Here is a 22,429-nt window from a genome sequence, read left to right as displayed (position 1 = left end):
AGCTCCTCCAAGGACACACGGCACTTATAAAATGAAAACTGATTGAAAAGGTAGGTGGCATCAAAATAAAAGAGCAACTATCATACTCCTACTTAAATGCACACAAGACCATGGTTTTTGTCAACCATGAAACTGCTGAAATAATCATTTCTTAGGTAGATTTCTAAATTTTGTATTCATTGCTAAGTCACTTTAAGACTTTAATAGGATACTTTTTTGACTGGTAAAAGAGATTAATATTCAAACCTAATGCTTAAATCCAAAGTAAAAAAGCAAATGGCTAAAAATCTGAATGTGCCAAGGAGAGCAATCAGAGTTTTGCTGGAACTGAATTTTTGTGAAGCAGACTGTTGAAAATGATCTTTGATACCACTTCTGATATTGAGATGATCAGCCCAAAATGAGCCTCTAGATAAAATACAGAGGGCTTTTCAAATAAGAGTCAGTGATGAACAAAATTAAAGGCATGAATTCTGGAGGAAACCTCCAGGAAGTTTGGACTCTAATGATTCCTAACGGTGTGACCTGGACTGATTTACTCTGTACCTCAATTTCTCCTCCAATAAATCTCAATAATAATCCATACCTTACAGTGAAGAAAAAAAGATGATTTAGTGTTTGGAAATCTCTTACACCAATATCTAACAATTAGTAAGACTATAGTAAAGCAAATTATAGATAGTACAGCAAGTTATGTTCTTAAGGATGAGATAAATAGAAATTCCCAGTAAAATCATTTTTGAAGAATTTTGCAGTAACCTGCACTGCTAAGATTTGGATGTGAGGTATTCCCCACAAAAGCTCATATGATAGATAATTCGGGAATGTTGAGAGGTGAAATAATTAGATTATGAGATCTGTAACCTAATCATGGGATTAATCCATTTAATGGATTGATAATTTGGAAGGACTACTGTACTGGGTTGTAACTGTAGGCAGATGGGTCATGGATGAAGGAGGTGGGCAGGTGGGACATGCTCTTGGGGATTATATCTTGTCCCCTGACTCCACCTCCCTCTCTCTGCTTCATGGCCACCATGAGCTGAGAAGCTTTCCTCTGCCACATCCTTGCACTATGATGTTCTGCCTTACCTTGGACCCAGAGGAATGGAGCCAGCTGACCATGGACTGACATCTCTGAAACTGTGAGCCAAAATAAATGGTTTTTCCTCTGCATTGTTCTTGTCATTTATTTTAGTTATAGCTGGGAAAAGCTGACTAACACATACATTTTAGTAGAATCAATGTTTCATGAATTAATGTAATTTTAAAAACATAAATAGCAAAAAAGCCAAGAAAATTATACAATTAAGCCCCAATGATCTTAAAAGTAGAACACACTGAATTCTACTTCTGCTCACGTTTGTGATTTTCAGTAAGTTATTTAACCTGCCTTAGTAAAATAGGACAAAATAATGATGTTTATAATAGCAATGCATGGAGAATAAAATGGAATAAGAAGAATAAAAGGTAGAAAATTGATTCAGAACTACAGAAAATACAAATAGTATCATTAGCATTATACAAATATTGGCTTGGTAGGAAAGTACAGAAATCCCTCATTCAAGCAATAAGAGACCAATCATTTAAAAGATTTCTTCTAATGCTATTTAAACATCATGTGTCTTCCAGCTGAAGATAATGTGTGTCTGTTTTTGCTGAATTCTATAAGAAATTTAATGGAAGTAACAACTAAATATTTGTGTGGAAATGTATTCACTGAAATTCTAAAAATGACACAAAAATCATTAGTAACCCAGGGCTTTAAGCATATGGGATCATAGTGACAGTCTAAATCTGTTGGCGTGGGTAGATGTGGAAGCTCTTCCCTCTGCCCAGCTATGGGCTTTAAACTCTAGGTGAGAAGACACTCTGAATTGGGATAATAATTTATCAAAGAATTAACAGTAGGTATAAAGTCCCTGCTCTCTCCAGCTCACACATGCAGATGAGTCATTTTTGCCCAGTTTAAGAAGGAAAAATCATTAACTAAAGCAAGTTTCTCTAACTATGAGTTATTACATGACAGCCTTCTTAAAAAATTCAAATAGCTGATTAAATTCCAGATCTACTGAATTGAGGTTCTGAGGACAGGAAAACAACATCCCCATTTTAAACAAATTTCTCCAATGATTTTTCTTTTTATCCATTACATTTCGGGAAACATGATGCTAAAAAAGAACCAGCTGACTCGGGGTGGCAAGGTTTGTTCTAGAATGTATGGGAAACCTTGATTCAGATTCAATCTCTTTTTCTAACCAAAATGAAGTAAAAGGGACCAGAGTTATTGTCCAGCCTGGAGAACAAAATATTTGACAGGTCTTTCAGATGTTGGCGAGCAGAGTGGGCAGTGCAGCACAGTGATTGCCGAGAGAGGTAGACAGATGAGGTTACCTCTGCCTCAGTCTATTGCCCAGTTTCTCAGGGTCAAAGGAGGGAGGGAGGTCAACCAAGGTGAGCGTGTTTTTTTTTTTTTTTTTTTTTCCCTGAAAAGAGAAGGTGGAGATTGGAAACTGGGTACAAAAACTGGAGTTTTCAGACAACCTGAAAAAGAGGGGAGGGAGGGAAGGAGACAGAGGAGTAAGAGAGAGAAAGAACAAATGAACCATAGTCCAGGGATTTCAGCTTTCTTTCCCTAGGGTGTCCCTCATATTTTTAGCTGAATACTGATCAGCCAATATATGCAAGGAAATTCCCTGAATCCAGAGAATGAGACGCCAGAGAGCAAAGATAATGATTCCCGGAGCCCACATAGACACACGAAGAATTTCTTTTCTTATTGGGAAGGGCAAATAGAACTCTTGAGGAGCTGGGTAGGACACTCAGAAAGCTCTTCCATAGAGGGAAAATAAGAAGTTCAAGTTAAGGATGCCCTAGTCCCACCTAACAGTGTTGGCAAATAAGCCAACAATTTCCAGATAATATCAGTGCATAAATATATAATCCAATAAAGCTAAAAAATATTTACAATAATAAAAATATTTGTCCACTACCACCTTAAAATTCAAAGTACCTGGCATCAAGTCAAAAAATGCCAACCATGAAAGATGCAGGGAAGTAACAAGGCGATTCAGAGAGGGAAGGGAAAATGTTTCCAATAAATGGTGTTGGAACAATTTTATATTCAAATGTTGAAATTCAACTTTTACCTCAAACCATAAATTATAAACGTTGCTCCAAGGGTATCAATGTCATAAAAATGATGGCTAAAATATCATATTTTTAAGAGATAACAAGAGAAAATTTTTAAAGTTTGGTAAAGACTTGTGGAACATGATGCAAACTGTTTGAAAAGTCAATATAGGGGACTTCATCCAAACTAGATACATAAAAACATATTTGAAAAATATATAACCAACAAAGGAATTGTTTATAGAATATATAAAAATATTATAATTTAATAAGAAAAAGACCATCCAATTAAAATGTTCAAAAGATTTGGAAGTTGTATTAGCTTTTCATTGCTGTGAGCAAAATACCTGACAAGAACAACCTGGAAGAGGAAAAGCTTACTTCAGGATCCCTGGTTTCACAGGTTCAGTTCATGATTGGCTCACTTCATCGCTCTGGGCCCAGATGAGGCAGGACATCATGGTGGAAAGGTGTGGTAGAGAAAAGCTGCTTAGCTTATGATGGCCAGGAAACAAAGAGAAAGCAAGCAGCAAGGGACACAATATAATCCCGAGGGTGTGCTCCCATAACCTACTTCCTCTGGCCATGCCCTGCCTTCCCATAGTTACCACCAATATTCCACTCAAATTATCAATCCATTAAATGGGCTAATCTACTGGTTAGATTACAGCTTTCATAATCTAGTCATTTCACCTGTGAATATTTTTGTTTCATCTATCATATGAACTTATTGGGTGACACCTCATATCTGAACTAGAACAGGTATTTCACTAAATAAAATTATATATCTATAGCGTTTTATATATATATATATATATATATATATGTATATGTCCATATACATATATATAAAGAAAAATATATGTGCGTATGTGTGTGTGTGTGTGTGTGTATATATATATATATATATATATATATATATAGAGAGAGAGAGAGAGAGAGAGAGAGAGAGAGACAGTATCAATCTAGCTATCTATATATAAGCTGAGAAAATATTCAACTTCATTAATCACTAGGCATTTAAATAACATTACTCTCCCAGTACAAGACTAAAATTAATACGTTTAGGGGCTGGGGATGTGGCTCAAGCAGTAGCGCACTCGCCTGGCATGCGCGGGGCGCTGGGTTCGATCCTAGGCACCACAAAAAAATAAAGATGTTGTGTCAAAATTACAACTACCTTATATTAGACAAAGGTGATAAAAGCATGCAATGGAGAAAGGATAGCATCTTCAACAAATGGTGCTGGGAAAATTGGAAAGCCATATGCAACAAAATGAAATTGAATCCCTGTCTCTCACCATGCACAAAAGTTAACTCAAAGTGGATTAAGGAGCTAGGAATCAAACCAGAAACTCTGCATCTCATAGAAGAAAAAGTTGGCTCTAATCTCCACCTCATGGGGGCGGGCTCCAAATTCCTTAGTAGGACACATGTGGCTCAAGAGTTAAAATCAAGAATCAACAAATGGGACTTACTCAAGCTAAAAAGTTTTTTCTCAGCAAGAGAAACAATAAGAGAGGTAAATAGGGAGCCTACATCTTGGGAACAAATTTTTACCCCTCACACTTCAGATAGAGCCCTAATATCCAGAGTATACAAAGAACTCAAAAAATTAAATAATAAGAAAACAAACAACCCAATCAACAAATGGGCCAAGGATTTGAATAGACACTTCTCAGAGGAGGATATACAATCAATCAGCAAATACATGAAAAAATGCTCACCATGGCTAGCAATCAGAGAAATGCAAATTAAAACTACCCTAAGGTACCATCTCAACCCAGTAAGAAAGGCAGCCATTATGAAGTCAAACAACAACAAGTGCTGGCGAGGATGTGGGGAAAAGGGTACACTTGTGCATTGCTGGTGGGACTGCAAACTGGTGCGACCAATTTGGAAATCAGTATGGAGATTTCTCGGAAAGCTGGGAATGGAACCACCAGCTATTCCCCTTCTTGGACTATTCCAAAAAAACCTAAAAAGAGCATGCTACAAGGATACAGCATCATCAATGTTCATAGCAGCACAATTCACAATAGCTAGACTATGGAACCAACCTAGATGCCCTTCAATAGATGAATGAATTTAAAAAATGTGGCATATATACACAATGAAATATTACTCAGCAATAAAAAACAACAAAATCATGGCATTTGCAGGGAAATGGATGGCATTAGAGCAGATTATGCTAAGTGAAGCTAGCCAATCCCTTAAAAACAAATGAGAAATGTCTTCTTTGATATAAGGGGGTGTCTCAAAACAGAGCAGGGAGGAAGAGCATGAGAAGAAGATTACCATCAAACAGGGACGAGAGGTGGGAGGAAATGGAAGAGAGAGGGGGAATTGCACGGCAGAGGGAAGGAGACCCGCATTGTTATACAAAAATACATATAAGAGGATGTGAGGGGAAGGGGAGGAAAAAAATAAGAGAGAGTGAGAGAAATGAGTTATGGCAGATGGGGTAGAGGGAGGGGAGGGGAGGGGAGGGGGAGGGGAGGGGAGGGGAGGGGGAGGGGAAGGGGAGGGGAGGGGAGGCGAGGGAGGATAGGAAGGGTATAGGAAGGGCAGCAGAATACAACAGACACTAGTATGGCAGCATGTATAAATGTGGATGTGTAACCAACGTGATCCTGCAATCTGTACACGGGGGAATAATAAGAATTCATACCCCATTTGAAACAAATGTATGATATATGATATGTCAAGATCAATGTAATGTTTTGAGCAACTAATAAATTTCTAATGTTTTAAAAGAAAAAGATGTGTCCACCAAAAACTAAAATATATATATATATATATATATATATATATATATATATATATAAATTTTTATCAATATCAAGTGGATGATGTGGTGCAATTTGTTCTTATACACTGCTTCTAACAAAGTAAAATGATAACCCACTTAATGATATAATTTGGCAACTTCTCAAAAGGTTAAATATTCAACTATTCCATTCCTACAAATTTACATAGGAAAGGAAAGCTTTTATTCATAGAACAAAAATTTGTATTTGTTTGTCCACAGTAGCTATAGTTATAATATCCAAGAACTGGAAACAACCAAAATGTCCATCAGTGAGAGGAAATTTGTGATATATCCATGTAATGAAAGGCCACTCAGAAAAATTTATAATAATAAATGAAGAAAGAAAAATATAAAAGGAAGAAATGAAATATCGATAAATCAACAACACAAATGAATCTCACAATAACAATGTTGAGTACAAGAAGTAATCCAAAAAGGAATAGAAACTGTAAAATTATATAAAAAAATGAAACTAATCCACAGTGTCAGAAATTATAGAAATGGCTGTCTTGAACTCAGTCAAGTACAGAATGGAGAATTACAGAGGAGACTGAGAAAGCCATTGAAGTTAAATTATTTGTTCATTCTCTTCATGGTGGCAGTAGTTTCTGGAGTGGATTTAAACACCATACATCATCAAATTTCCACCCACATAACTTTATTCAGTAGAATAAACAATGGTACATATTTAAGACTCTCTCACTTTCAGCTCTCTCACTTTCTATCATAATATGGTGGACATGGATCTGAATCACACACTTCACTAAGCCCATCAGATTATCAGAAAAGATGAACAAGGAGTAGCAAGTATGTTAGTAAAGCATAAGTGCTCTTGGAGTATGAGACACAATGACTCGCGTTCAGTAAGCATTTCAGGGATTCAGTTGTTTGGGACATGCCAAGGTTCTGTCTTCCAAATGCAGGGGATCATTATTGACTCTCACTATTCCCACCATTAACAAAGCAATTCAAATACAAAAATCGGTAGGTGTCTTAAAGTACTGAATACAGCATATTCCACACTTTTGATTACCTGTCTAATCTACTTTCTAAATAACACAGATGACTTCGTCTTTGATGGGTCCCAGAGCTGGAAGGGGCTCTGCAGCAGATTCAGGCCGTGGCACAAGGTGTCCTGCAGTTTGGTCCACGCAGTGCTGCACATCCTATGGCATTAGATATAACTGTAATGAGAAAATCTGTGACCTGGAATTTATGGCCAGTTTCAATAGAATCATAGTGTAACCGCATAGATCTCTTAGTTCTGGAGGTGGGAAAACTTGTTATCAATTTATTTTAAAAAGTATCTGATTTTTATTCCTATGTAGCTGTATAGTACTGAGCTCAGACAGAGATTGGGTTTCTGAGCACAGGAAGTGAAATACCCAGAATAGAGAGCTATACAATTGTCTGCTAAGTCATGAAGTGTGTCACCCACAGCAAAGAGGACACAACTGGGAGTGGGTGCCAGCAACACCAGACTATATCCCTGTCATTATAGTCATCTCTCCCTCAACCCACATCTAAGGCCATGCAGAGGGAGGACATAAAAGATCACCATCTTGATTTATGGATGTGTCAGCTCAGAAGACTTCTGCTTCCACCAAACTTGAAGCTCTGATTCCCACCTGGTAACTTTGAGCTCCTCAAGTAGAGAAAAGGAGTCATTGTACTCACTGGATTATTGACAGTGATTGGCAGGTGAAGGTAGCATTTTTATTTCACAACAGAAACAGGCAGGGTCATGCTTAACGTTCAGGTGACACATTTGATCGGCTCTTGGTCATACCCTGATTCTTTACTTAAAGGAGGACTTCCCAGTCACAGCCAGAGATTAGCATAGTGCACAGGGAGTCAGACCTCTGTGCTAAGAGAGGTGGCAGCAAAGAGTGAGGGAAATAAAGAATGGGTGGTAAAAGAAGAGAACCATTCTCACTTGTGAACTTCAGATCAACTGCCACAATGGAGACCGGACTTGTCCCACTGACAGTTATCTTGTAAATTCCCTGGGATGCAAGACTAACTGATCCCTGAGGTATCTCCACTGTGAGGAACTGACTATTAAATGCAGGTGGAATTGAGGGACACATTGGCTGACCTTGTGGAAGCTGTGGTGTCATGACCACTTCTGCTCTTCAGCCCTGATACATCCACCTCTTAAATACTTGAGAATCTGGGTGGGTGACTCTACTGAGTGTTCACTGGAGATTTCCAAGGGTGCTGCTCTGTCCAAGGTGCCTCTTCCTCCTTAAAGCTGTCAGTGGTTAATGACTATTTCAAATATACACAGTCTTTCCTTCTTTCGTCAATCCGAAGGGCCATGGCTTTCCATCTTTTTCAAAGAATACATATAAAATCTAGTGTAGGCCCTTTAGAGCTAAGCTTTCCCTTTTTCACACACAGAGTTTGTATTAGCCTTCCAACTCAGGGCAACAGGATAAAGGCTGATCCAGAAACAAAACTGGTCCAACCTATAATTTTTTCAGCAATCAAGGACTTTATTTGTAAACATGACTGATGCTCAAAGACTACCAGATTTTTGAAGGAATGCAACAACACAAAAAGAAAGAGCAAGATGAGTAAGCAGGATAATTATTCCTCAAGGCAAGAGAGCTAATTGGCCGAGAGAAAAGGAGGTCAAACAAAATGATATTCTTCATCTAGCTGTAATCCATGTTTCCATCAGACCCTTCCCTGATTACCACTGAGACTGAGAAGATTTTTATTCTTAGGAGCCATCTCGTCTGTGTTCTCGTCTGTGAATTCCTTGTGTATTTTATTTGGTCACTTGTTGGTTGTGCCACATTCATCCATTTACCTCACAGAAAGAAGGCGGTTGTTCTTATTTTCCCCTTCTTTTAACTTCATAGCTCACTTGATTCCCTTTCTCTTTCTGTTGTGCCTTTGACCAATGTTCTTTCTTAAGGACTGTGCTCTTGATATTATCATAATGTAGGAGTGATTTTTGACTAATTTTGGTGTGAAGAATGGCTTTTTTATTTGAGTCTCAACTAAAAATAGTTTCCCAGTGGTCAGAAACACTAATTTGTATGATTCTATGAGATGTCTTCCCCTGGCTGTTCTTGAGGACCGTGGCTTGTAACAACTATCAATATTGGTCATTTGCCACATGTGCCTTAAGACATTCTTCATGGTACACTTGAGTATTAGTGGAATTGAGAAATGAGAGGGAGGGTGGGAGGGAGGGAGGGAGAGAGAGAGAGAGAGAGAGAGAGAGAGAGAGAGAGAGAGAGAGAGAGGGAGAGGAAGAGGAATTTCTGTGCAAGGGCTCTGGGTTGTTAGGCAATACAGAAGTAGTCATCTGGGTATAAAGAATGCACAAAATAATGGTGACTATTAAATATTTTAGGCAGAGTTCCAAACTAGGTAATATGAAGAAAAATTGATATCTCTAGAAAATGGTCCCCTGCAATTCACCTTCTGTATCCATCATCCAGTATCATTAGAGTCTGCTCATACAAGGCAATGATTAAGAGGCTAGTCTCTGGGGTTTGTGAAATCTCAGCATGGTCTCTTCAAGCAAATCACTTAACTTTGCAGACCCTAGTTCCTCTATCATAGATAGCAATAAAATCTGATTCTGGGGTATCTGTTTGGATGCAAGTTATGAATGCAATGGCTAGAATATAGTAATCTGTCTGTAAGAGTTAAACATTATTATTTGCTTCAAGATTATCAGTAGATATTGAGATAAATAGAAAAATATTTCTATGTCAGTTTTACAATATATATAGAATAACTCTAAAGTTTGGTGTAAATTAAAGGGGGTAATTTAAAATCACTACTGGTATGTATCATATAACCACCATTTAGTTTATCATTCTGTGAATATAGGAAAATTAGCATAAAAATTCACACACTTGCTAAAAGTCCTTAAATCTTTATACTTATAAACTATATCATCCCAATAGTTGTATGCAGTTAAAAGAGTGATCATTTTCTAATAAGCTTATCTTAGGTACACATTTTGTTAAACTGGTTAATGTCTTAATCACCTAAGTTTTCTAAGGAATAGCAAAACAGAGCTGCCATGGTCTATGCTTAATAGGCCATGATTTAAGCATGGTTAAGCATGTTCTCTATATAGCTCTTTGGTTTCAAGACATACTTTTAAAGATTCTAATTCACTTAGTGTTTTAGCCAGCTTTTCCATCACTGTGGCCAAAAGACCTAACAAGAGCAATTTTAGAGGAGGAAGAGTTTATTTAGGGCTCATGGTTTTAGAGACCTCAATCCATAAATGGTCAACTCCATTGCTCTGGGCTCAAGGTGAGGCAGAATATCATGGTATAAGGATTTGGGGAGGAAAGCATGTCAGGACATTGTCAACAAGAAGCAGGGAGGGAGAGAGAGAGAGAGAGAGGGAACTCCATTGAACAAGGACAAAATATATACCCCAAATGACCCACTTCCTCTAACCATACCCTGCCTGCCAACATTACCATCAAGTTAATCCCTACCAGGGGATTAATGCATTAATTAGGTTAAGGTTTTCATAACTCAATCATCTCACCTCTAAACCTTCTTGCATTGTCTTACACATGAGCTTTTGGATGACTTGTGATATCTAAACTAGAACACATAGTGAATTTTGTTTTTTCTATATTCTTTGTTTTACATTTTAAAATTGTTTGAGGTGCCACATTGAATAAATATATACATACATATTCATGCACACAAACACTATACTAAAATACCATAAAACTGCTACTTAGGACATACATCTCTACTCACTTCTTATGAGGCCTTGTTGAAGCAAACTTCAAGAGTGGTGGTCTGGCTATTCCAGTTGGCTACATTCATAAAATTTTAAAAATAACTAGAAAAGAAACTTTTCAATAAAGCTTCCTTAATTCTTCTCTTGTTTCCATTCTCTCTGCACTTTGCAATAAGCCCTTCCCATCAGGAGCTACTCCTGGAAGTGAAACACTTGCAGGAATAACTCATTCTGCTATTCCTAAGTGTACCTCAAAGACCACCTTCACTGTTCCCATTACCTTCTTATGATTTTCTTTTGAATCTTACATCCAAGTCACCACTGGCAGGTGACAGGAGGTAGAGAAACGTGGGCAGAACTTCAGCAGAAGAAGCAAGGGGTGAAAGAAATCTGAACGTGAGTCAGAAATTCATTGTAGGCATTGACACTGGAAAAAAATTAGAAGATGACAGTATTAATATAGTCTTCATTACATTGACAGAGGCTTGGATGAAAGTATAACTAGAAGAGGCTTTGCTATGAGAGCAGTCTGAGCCTCAGGCATAAGGGAAGAGAAGAAACAGGGCAAGGGGAAATGTTGGTAATTTATTTCCTGATAATTTTGCACTATAAAATTTTTCTAAAGGAGAAAGTATCTCTGCCCAACACTAGTGCCAAGTACTTTATTGTTCTTCCTTCTGCTGACTCAGAAGGATTCTGGTCTATGACACAGGACCTAAGAATTTTGCTTGTGTCAAATATTCCAGTGTCCCTGTGGATAGGAAGGTCCGTGCAGCAGAATGGATATCATTCTTTATTACTTTGTCACATCTTTCCAACAGGTTGGGTATAGTGGCCTGGTCCTTGGTAGACTGATTGGTGGGTCATCTCTCTTATTCTTGCCCTCTGACTTCCTTGTTTTGCATGGCCATCTGAGCCTGTTAATGATGATGTGGGGTTAGAATGGGAAGGAAAGATCTCAATTAAGATTTTGGTTCAAAATGCAGAGCAAAATTGTACTTCCAAACATGATCCCAATTAATGCTATTTTTGTGCTTTTTGTCTACTTATCTTACTTGAATGTAAATCCCTCAGGAAACCCATGAGGATGAAGATTGATAAGCAAGCCAAGAACTGGATTCTCCTATATTTATAACTTTCTCAGCTAATACTGAAAAAAATTAACTTTTTACTTCTATTACTTTATACAAGTTGTTAAATATGAAATGTTCTTATGGAATTGTATCACAAAGCCTTGGTGTCTATATGCCAATGTTGCCGTTTTTTCTTTCATGTTTCTGTGGATGTTTAAATGTATGCTTGGTTGGTTATTGTGTTATTTCTTGAGGCCAGAGACGTTCATTAACTTCTTTGTGGGGAGCAAAAGGAAGCCCGCCATATGTATACATTTGTAGGAGAGGGAAAGAACATTTCTAAGCAGATTAAAATCACATTGTATGTATTTGAGAAATTCCTTTATGGTAATTATGACTATATAGCCTCAATATGAAAGCAATTCAATACATTTTCAAAATAGCAGGAAATGTGTCTCTTATTTCTGTAGATACTATAATGAATTTATAAAATAAATATACACAAAGGGAATGTTTATTAACAACAGTAGACAGTGGAATACAGACTGGTTAGGAGCAAAGAGATAAGCTAGACTGCTGGTGTTCAACTCTCAGATCTTTCTCATACTAGATGATTAACTTCAACACCTTAATGACTTTTGTGCATTAATTTTGTTGTTTTTCCAACAGGGATAACAAAAGTGTCTATCTTAAAATATTATTTTGAGGATTTGAAGTGCTCACAGCTGGGTCAGGCTCCTCCTATTCACTTAGCTAAATTAAATTGGGAAGAACTGCACCCCAAATTAGTATGCAAAGAAACCAAAATCTGACAAGCAGTGTATACTTCCTAAAGAGATAGCCACAAAGCAGCCAGCTACAACAGTTAACTGATTGGATCATGTCCACCCACACAAGGCACGCATCTAGTTGTCTCCAGTTAGACAACTCTAGTTTAAACTTCGGTGTTCTCTCCCTATGCATTCAGCTGCTCACATGGAGAAACAGAGCTCTCTAAATCTTTCCTGCTTGGGTGCTATCTAATCAATGATTTGATTTTTGCTAAAATAAATCTGTTCAATATATTTTGTATAAAGTTTTCTTCTAATCATTTTAAATAGATGTTTGTTTTTATATTCTTTTTCTTACTAGTTTACACCTATAAAAGACACTTGTTGACTATTATGTTAATTTTCCACGGGGTGTTATTTAAATGCTATTTAAATTACAAAACCTTTGACATAATGTAAATAAAAATTCAGAATTATAATTGTGGAACAAGACTGAGAGGAAAATGGTGACTCATGTTAGGCTATTGTCAAAAGAAAAATACAAAATTGTGGGCTAATTACAGTAAGACACCTCATAAATCAAACTACTTATTTTCTTATAATTCTAATTAATTTTGCTTCATAATCGTGTTGATTATAAAATGTGTGCTCAGAAAACAATAAGACAAAAATTAAAATTATTAATGCCAATGCAGAAATGACTACAGTTTATTCTCTCAGCTTTCTTAGGCATTTTAATGTATTTTGTTATGAGTATGCTATTACATGATAAGCAGATTCCATAGAAAACTACTTCCAAGATTTAGAAACATACCCTTCTTATTTTCCATGTTAATAAATGCTGAACCTCAATGTAATTTGCACTGCTTTCATGACATTATTTCATATATATTAGCAAAATTTGAAATGGTAGCAAGTGAAATATTTTCTTTTTCCTTTTATTCTTGTGAATAGTTCTTTGATGAATATATTTAACCTGTGCCTTTGCACTCTCATTAGATGATTTCTCTGGGGTGTATTTCTAGAAATGGAAGTGCAGAATACATCTTTTCTAAGGCATCTGCTACATTTTGTCAAATTGCCTGCTTAAATTTGCACATTCCTGTTAGTAGTATTTGAGAATGTATGTTAATACGCATCTATTCTGGCTGTGGATATGTCATTCTTTTTCACATTATTAATTTCATAGATCAAAATAGTATTTCATTGTCTCTTTTCCTTCATAATTTTAGGCTTTCTTCTCATATGTTAAAATATTTTGCAATTCTATAAAATGTTGCCACTTTTCATTGTATAATAACAGGTACACATACCTAAAGGCATGCATACACAAAGACACACACATAAGTTATACATAGTTACACATATGGAAATAATGCTGTTTGGCTTTGATAAAATATATTTTCATATACTGTGGATTTTGGTTTAGTATTGTGATGCTTCTCTACTGTTATTATTACGTCAATGATTTTTCAACTATAATGCTCAATGATTTGTATAACTTACATTGGCATAATATTTGCTTCATGGCAATCTTAGCATCTTTAGGCTGAGGATGGGTTGGGATTTACGACACCGTGGCTCCGGGGAGCTTTTGGGGTGCATACATTCTATATGCAAAGATATTTTCATGGTTTGTAACTATATTACAGAGCAATAGTGACAAAAACAGCATGGTACTGGTACCAAAACAGGCGGGTGGACCAATGGTACAGAATAGAGGACACTGAAACCAATCCACAAAACTACAATTATCTTATATTTGATAAAGGGGCTAAAAGCAAGCAATGGAGGAAGGATAGCATCTTCAACAAATGGTGCTGGGAAAACTGGAAATCCATGTGCAACAAAATGAAACTGAATCCCTTTCTCTCGCCATGCACAAAAGTTAACTCAAAATGGATCAAGGAGCTTGATATCAAATCAGAGACACGGCATCTGATAGAAGAAAAAGTTGGCTACGATCTACATACTGTGGGTTCGGGCTCCAAATTCCTCAATAGGACACCCATAGCACAAGAGTTAATAACTAGAATCAACAAATGGGACTTATTCAAACTAAAAAGTTTTTTCTCAGCAAAAGAAACAATAAGAGAGGTAAATAGGGAGCCTACATCCTGGGAACAAATCTTTACTCCTCACACTTCAGATAGAGCCCTAATAGCCAGAGTATACAAAGAACGCAAAAAATCAGACAATAAGATAACAAATAACCTAATCAACAAATGGGCCAAGGACCTGAACAGACACTTCTCAGAGGAGGACATACAATCAATCAATAAGTACATGAAAAAATGCTCAACATCTCTAGCAGTCAGAGAAATGCAAATCAAAACCACCCTAAGATACCATCTCACTCCAGTAAGATTGGCAGCCATTAGGAAGTCAAACAACAAGTGCTGGCAAGGATGTGGGGAAAAGGGTACACTTGTTCATTGTTGGTGGGACTGCAAATTGGTGCAGCCAATTTGGAAAGCAGTATGGAGATTTCTTGGAAAGCTAGGAATGGAACCACCATTTGACCCAGCTATTCCCCTTCTCGGTCTATTCCCTAAAGATCTAAAAAGAGCATGCTACAGGGACACTGCTACATCAAAGTTCATAGCAGCACAATTCACAATAGCAAGACTGTGGAACCAACCTAGATGCCCTTCAATAGATAAATGGATAAAAAAAATGTGGCATTTATACACAATGGAGTATTACTCTGCATTAAAAAATGACAAAATCATAGAATTTGGAGGGAAATGGATGGCATTAGAGCAGATTATGCTAAGTGAAGCCAGCCAGTCCCTAAAAAACAAATGCCAAATGTCTTCTTTGATATAAGGAGAGTAACTAAGAACAGACTAGGGACAAAGAGCATGAGAAGAAGATTAACATTAAACAGGGATGAGAGGTGGGAGGGAAAGCAAGAGAGAAGGGAAGTTGCATGGAAATGGAAGGAAACCCTCAGGTTATACAAAATTACATACAAGAGGAAGTGAGGGGAAAGGGAAAAATAATACAAGGGGGAGAAATGAATTACAGTGGAGGGGGTAGAGAGAGAAGAGGGGAGGGGAGGGGAAGGGAGGGGAGGGGGGATAGTAGAGGATAGGAAAGGCAGCAGAATACAACAGACACGAGTATGGCAATATGTAAATCAATGGAAGTGTAACTGATGTGATTCTGCAATCTGTATGCGGGGTAAAAATGGAAGTTCATAACCCACTTGAATCAAAGTGTGAAATATGATATGCCAAGAACTATGTAATGCTTTGAACAACCAACAATAAAAAAAAGACCAAAAAAAAAATCATTGGCCCATATATTTTAAAATTGGTACATTTTACTAACTTTTATTTCATAAAGTTGATTTTTAAATGAATTAAAAATGTAACCTTACCTTTATTTATAAGAGGAGGAAAATAGAATGGCACAGTAATGAAAATTCAAAAATCTTTAGGTGATTGTCTAATTTGAGAACCAATTTAATACTAATCTCTTTGACACTTTGACAAAATATACTGGACCTAGTATTCTCTTTGTGAATATTTAATGAATGTTATAGGCATGTTTAGGTTTTTTTAAGTTTTCAATAGGCCCTCTTAGAACTGTACAATGTTCCTGTACTATAAAAGTTTTGCCTATGACTGGGGGTATAAATAGATTTTTCAAAATTTGTTTAGTTTTTAACATTGAGTTAACACTTCGAATGTGGTATTTATTGTTAATAACAGGGATATTTTGATTCTTGGTTAGCAAATTCTTGGTATTTAAAATTTGTTCTGACCTTTGTGTTATAAGAAATTATTCTTATTGACCCCTCCTAATATTGTCCCAAATAGTTTCTGTGGGGACTTACACTGTGAATGGGAAAAGATAAGTATCATGGTAGAGGCCTAAGTTTCTTTTTTCCCCTCAATTATTGTTTTTTAAAAATATTTTATTGATTTTATTTTTTAAAAATACACAACAGCAATGGAATGCATTACAATTCTTATTACACATATAGAGCACAATTTTTCGTTTCTCTCTATATAAAGTATGTTCACGCCAATTTATGCCTTTATACATATACTTTGTTTTTTTGCATTACAATTCTTAATACACATATATACCAAAAATTTTCATATCTCTGTTTGTATATAAATTATGTTGACACCCACCCAATTCAAGTCTTCATACATGTACTTCATTTTTAATTGTTATTATTTTAAATCATCGAGACTCAAACATTTGAAAAGCTAATTAAAGGATTCAAATATAGAAACAGAGATATTAAAAGGACAGTTGGTAAAATAATATCCTGATTATTGAAATTATTTACACAGCAGCAGAGTTACTTCTTTTTTTGAATAAGAGGAAAAAATAAAAAAGATTGACAATACAAAGAAGTATTTTGTGCAGTAAATCAGGCAAGTTTCAGTGTGGTGATTTCTGGTGGCTTCCTTTGTCCAGAAGTAAGCAATGTTATTTCAGAGTAGTGTGGAGTGCATTATGATTGTTAAATTAAGGCTTAATATGGGACATTGTCCAAGGATAGGAACAAGTCTGGGTTAGATTAAGGCTCAACTGTGATTAGACATTTTGGGTTTCTTCTTATGATAAAATTTTAAAATGCTCTTTCTTCTCTTCACTTCTTATCTGAATTTATTCATATAACCAGGCTTAGTAAAGAGTGATGTCATTTAACCATCATGGTTTACTTCGTTTACTATGTGTCATTTATAGACCTAAGCTGTTTGCATATATCAAATAGCTTAATTTGTTTAAAAGTTTTAGGAGTTAGTTGTGAGCTCTATATTATTATTATCATTTTTTTTCGGGGGGGTGTGGAGAGGAAAAAGAAGGTTTATTGTTTTGCTAGCAAAGGAGAAACACCAGGGACTACTGTCCCAAAGGCTATGATTCTGCCCACCAGCAGGAACAGGAGGCTTTTAAAAAGATGATTCAAAGGCAACATTCCACATGTTCTCTTTTGGAGTTGTATTTCACCTGTTAATTTGGGAAATAGTCATTTCTGAGATCTTCTAGTACCATCCCAAAACTCTGATTTTTTGTTTTTTGTTTTTGTTTTTGTTCCTATGAAGGGGGTATAATTAATTTCATTTAAAAATTTTTGTAGTTGTAGATAGACAGGATGCTCTTATTTTTTATTTTTTATGTGGTGCTGAGGATTGAACCCAGTTCCTTACACATGCTAGGTGGTAAGCGCTCTGCCACTGAGCTACATCCCCAGCCCTCATTCTTGAATAGCACATGCTTCCTTTAAGATTTACATTTTAAAATAATTAAATTTTGTTTAGAATAATTTTAAATAGAATTATAAGATTTTAAATTACTTTTTCTGATTTCACTGGCTTTCTAAGTTTTAAAAATCTTACATTTTTGTTGCTTAGATCAATATTTTATTAATTTGCTTTTCCCACAATATTTGATTGACTACTTTTTATTTATTAGACAAATGGGGACCTTCTGCATCCTTGAGTATTTCACAGAATGACCTTGTACATGAATAATAGCTCAAGCCAAAGGGAGATTTTGCATTAACAGTTTGTCTACTTGAGATTTGTTCTAGCATTTTAATGGATGAGTCATGCGATGGCCAATCTAGTTTCTATTTTTCTTTGTGTATAAGTTATTTCTTATCATGGTTTTAGAAAAATTTCTTAGTTCCATAAATTTAGGAACAAAAACAGATAATGGTAATTAATAGCATGAATATTTTGTCCCTAGCTTTGTTCAGTGCTTGGTGAGTCCTTCTTCTTTGAAGTTTCAAATATTTCTTCAGGTTTTAATGTCTGCATCTTCCTCCTCACTAATAATCCCTGCAAAAATCATTGATGTTTTGTGATTTTATTGTTTTTCTATTCATAATTCCTGGCAAGGTTATCTGGCATATTCATGAAAGTAATTGAATTTTTGAATGAATTGTCTTAGCAGTTTGGAAAAAAAAAAAGAAAAAAGAAAGATTTAGGGCATACAAATGGAATTGCAAGTCAAAGAAGCCATTGATGCTGTCAATTCTGAAGTCAAATAAATAAATAAATAAATAAATAAATAAATAAATGGATGGGTTTAAGTATTTCGTGAGATGTAGGAAGACCATAGTAAAGTATTTTGAATTAAATGAATAGGTCTTGACATTATCAATAGCCAAAGCTTTAGCAACCAATAATGCACGGGTTATAACATACCAGGAAGCCCCTAAGCCTTTCAGGTGCTGCTAGTATTCTGCAATCATGTTTACATTTTAAGTGTTTTGAATTAGCAATTTGCTTGGGATGGATGGTGTTATGTCTGCAGAATTCTAAGCTGTTTTTTCTTACCCCCAGGCACCAATTTTCATGAATGATACAGAAATGCAATCTCTTGAAAGAGATTACTGACTATTTTGTGGAATCTGACCTATGGAAAAGAATTTAGTAGTTTCACAAAGGCCCTGAGGAAATTTTTAATACTGGCAAATGGCAAACTTGACAACTCAGAGCTTGTAGGTTGTTGACAGCTTACCTATCTAATTTTTAGGGATATATTTTTCTGCTGCTCTATGTGGCTGTATAATTTATTTACACTAAATAAATCTATATCTTTCTTGGAACAGTTGATATATTTTTTAATTTTGTTAGCCAATCATCCTTGCTTCTGTGATAGCTTCTAGATGAGACAAGAAAAATTCTCAATGAGCATAAGTGGAAAATAAAGAGACAAAGAATGTGAAAAAGAAAATTTTTCTAGAGTTTTGAGGTGTATAAACTTGAGAATGTGAAAGAGTGGATGAACAAGGAGAAGATGAAGGTGTTTATACTATATGGAAGACTCTAACAGCAAATACACTTTGAAAGAAAAAAAAACTTTTTTCAGATGACTACAAGGTTGTCAAAGCACAATGCCACCTGTTATCCAAAGTAAAATCATACCTTCTCAGCTGCAGATAATGTTGTGGGTCCAAAACATTAGTTGAAATAATTTTTAATTTATTTCATTTTCTCACAACACAACACCAGAGGAACCAATCACACAGTGGATTTATTTTGGGTAAATCTGTCAATCATTAGGTGTTCTCTAGCCTTGGCCCTGCAAGTAAAATGATAACATTACAAATAAGTAAATAAACAAATATATAAACAAACAACTCATGCAGGGATGTGGCATCAGAGTCTAATAATGTTGCTAAATTTCATTTCCTTTAAAAAAAAAATCGCTTGCCAGTAGGATCCTGGCAGCAGCTGTGGTGGCTCTCATCTTCTGTGGCTCCCCTTGCTGTCTCCCTTCCACTTCCAAACACATGATGCCGCAGTCCGGCTGCAGCAAAATAACCAGGGGGTGACGAACAACTTGTGTACATTGATACAGCAGGAGTGGGAGCTGTTTATTGTAGGACAGGAGGGGTATATATACACTCCACACAGCTTATCTTAATTAACATAAACTAGATACAGCAGTCAACCAATAAGGAATCTCCACACTTAATGGCTCGCTGGCTTTACTTCACAAACCACTCCCCCTGGCAAAATGCCAGGTGCCATCTTGACTTGTTTACAGACTCTAACAACATGACCTCTGAGGTGGCTCTGATGGTGTCATCAGTGTTCAGTGACATGAAGGTGTGCACATCATTGATACCTGAGGGAGTGAGGAAGAGCAAGAAGACTGTGTTCTTCTGCCTGAGTGAGGACAAGAACACTGCCACCCTGGAGGAGGGCCAGGAGATGCTGGTAGGTGGTGTGGGCCAGCCTAGATGACCCCTACCTATGCCACCGTTGTCAAGATGCTGCCAGGCAAAGATGGCCTCTATGATACTATCTAGGAGACCAAGGAGAGCACCAGGAGCACCTGGTGTTTTATCTTCTGGGCTCCTGAGTCCTCACCCCTTACCAGCAAAATGATCTATGCTACTTCCAAGGATTCCATCAAGAAGAAGCACGAATTCCCAGCAGAGGTCAAGAGGAGGTCAAGGACGCTGCCCCCTGGCAGAGAAGCTGGGGGTAGATAGAGCTGTCATTTCCGTGGAGGACAAGCCTTTGTGAGCCTCCTGCCTGGAGCATCTGGCTGTCCCAAGTCTCCCCTGGGGTGGGGGGGGGGTTATAGGCTGATCCCTTCCTGCCAGACCAGAGGATTTGGGAAGTCTCAATGGGAAGGGGTAATTCCTTCAGCCCAGTTGCTGAACAGTCCCCCTCCACCAGACCTTCCTCCTCTTCCATCCCTCATGGTTCTGGCCTTCCCAGACTGCTTTTCACTCACTGATTCCTCTTGGGTTGAAGCAGACCAAATCCTCCGCAGGAACCCATTTTGGGCCTGGGGTGCTGTCTTTTTTTTAAAAGATACTCCTGCTCCCCACATGCTCCCCCCCATCCCATGCTGTCAACTTCTAGCTGCATTTTATTTATTACCAGACTCTGTGCTGGTCTGCTTGGTTCTGTGTATAAATGGAGTATTGTGGAGTTGATCCTTCCCTGGGTCAGCTGGTTTCCTCCCCTTTCTCCTGGTCTTGACCACTCATGGAGGCAGGACCAGTAAGGGACTTTCCATTAAAAAAAAGTCCATTGTATGTATGGATACAGTGTGAAGTCACTCATGATTAACATGGGGAGGGGGTGTTTCAAAATCAAGGCGCTGCTGCTTCATTAAGAATCAAGGCTGGGTTTGGTGGCATATGCCTGTAATCCCAGTGACTTAGGACGGATGAGGCAGGAGGACTGTAAGTTCAAAGCTAGCCTTAGCAAGGCCCTGAGTGACTTAATGAAACCCAGTCTCAAAATAAAAAATTATTTTTAACCAAGGGGCTGGGGATGTTACTTAGTGGTTAACTGCCCCTGGGGTTCAATCCCTGATACAAAAAATTAAATAAAAAGGTAATTATAATAATTGATCTTCATAATCAGGATTATAACCCTTTAAAAGTAGTATTTTTCTTAATGTGTCTGGTCCTATATAATTTTTAGATTTCATATAGTTATATGTGTTAGATCATTGATACATTTTAACCATTTTAGTTAATTGTATCAAAATGGCTGAAAATAAAATTCACTTTAGTGTTCAAGTATATGCCATGAGAGTATTATTATGGCAATATGCACTATAATATGAGCCCAGAATTACTGGAATTCAGGACAGAGGTACTTTCTAAGTCTCTAAATTTTGAGAAAAACAAATATAGGAGGATAGAGGAGTTGTCACGGGTAATCACTGAGCATAGAAAAGTGGGCAGATGTTGCTGGAATTGAAGACCCTGTATTGAAGGAGATAAGAGACCCATAGCAGCTACTCTTGCTGACAGATGATGGCCAGGTTGAGAGAGGGAGAAGGATGGATATGCAGATGTGATTATGCAGCCTCACACTATGGACAACGCCCAGGTGTCTTAAGCAGAGTCCTGCCATTTCTGGAACAGGTCCAGAGTACTGGTGGGTGGAAATGGCAGACACTGGTGCCAGTTGGTAGGAGGGAGATGAAGAGTCAATTTTGAATGTTAAATTTGGTGATGTGAGAGTTAAGTTGAATGTCAATCTTATAGTTGAATATAAGAACCTGGGGTTTAGGGAAATAAGAATAGAAATATGTGAGTCATTACAGTATATATGGAATTTAATGTCTGTGACAAAGATCAGGGGAGCAAGACACCTCCGATGTAGAATTTAAGAGGGGGAGACACAAAGATCTCAGTAATCAAGTAGACACACACACAATTTGAAAATGAAAATTAATTTCATATAAAAAATTCCATAATGAAAAAAGTCAAAACTTGAAATGTCACAAAGGGACTGGGTTATGATTACTTAGAGAATGATTTAGACAGAGACTAGAACAAATACAATGACTAATCTCTGGGACATTTCAATGTTTTATCATTAGAAGGATGAGGAAAAAGCAATACTTGATTTTGCTACTGATTTAATTAGTGTCAATTTGAGAGAAATGA

General features: G+C 36.8%; 1 pseudogene; it reads left to right on the top strand.

Moving 5' to 3' along the window:
- Positions 1–20,063: 20,063 nt before the first annotated feature.
- On the top strand, positions 20,064–20,537 carry LOC113190578 (cofilin-1 pseudogene; annotated as a pseudogene).
- The last annotated feature ends 1,892 nt before the right edge of the window (positions 20,538–22,429 follow it).

The sequence above is a fragment of the Urocitellus parryii genome, chromosome 8 (genome assembly GCF_045843805.1).
Source record: "Urocitellus parryii isolate mUroPar1 chromosome 8, mUroPar1.hap1, whole genome shotgun sequence".
Taxonomy (NCBI): Eukaryota; Metazoa; Chordata; class Mammalia; order Rodentia; family Sciuridae; genus Urocitellus; species Urocitellus parryii.
The sequence above is the reverse complement of the archived record's forward strand: the minus strand, read 5'-3'. Positions and strand labels throughout refer to the sequence as shown.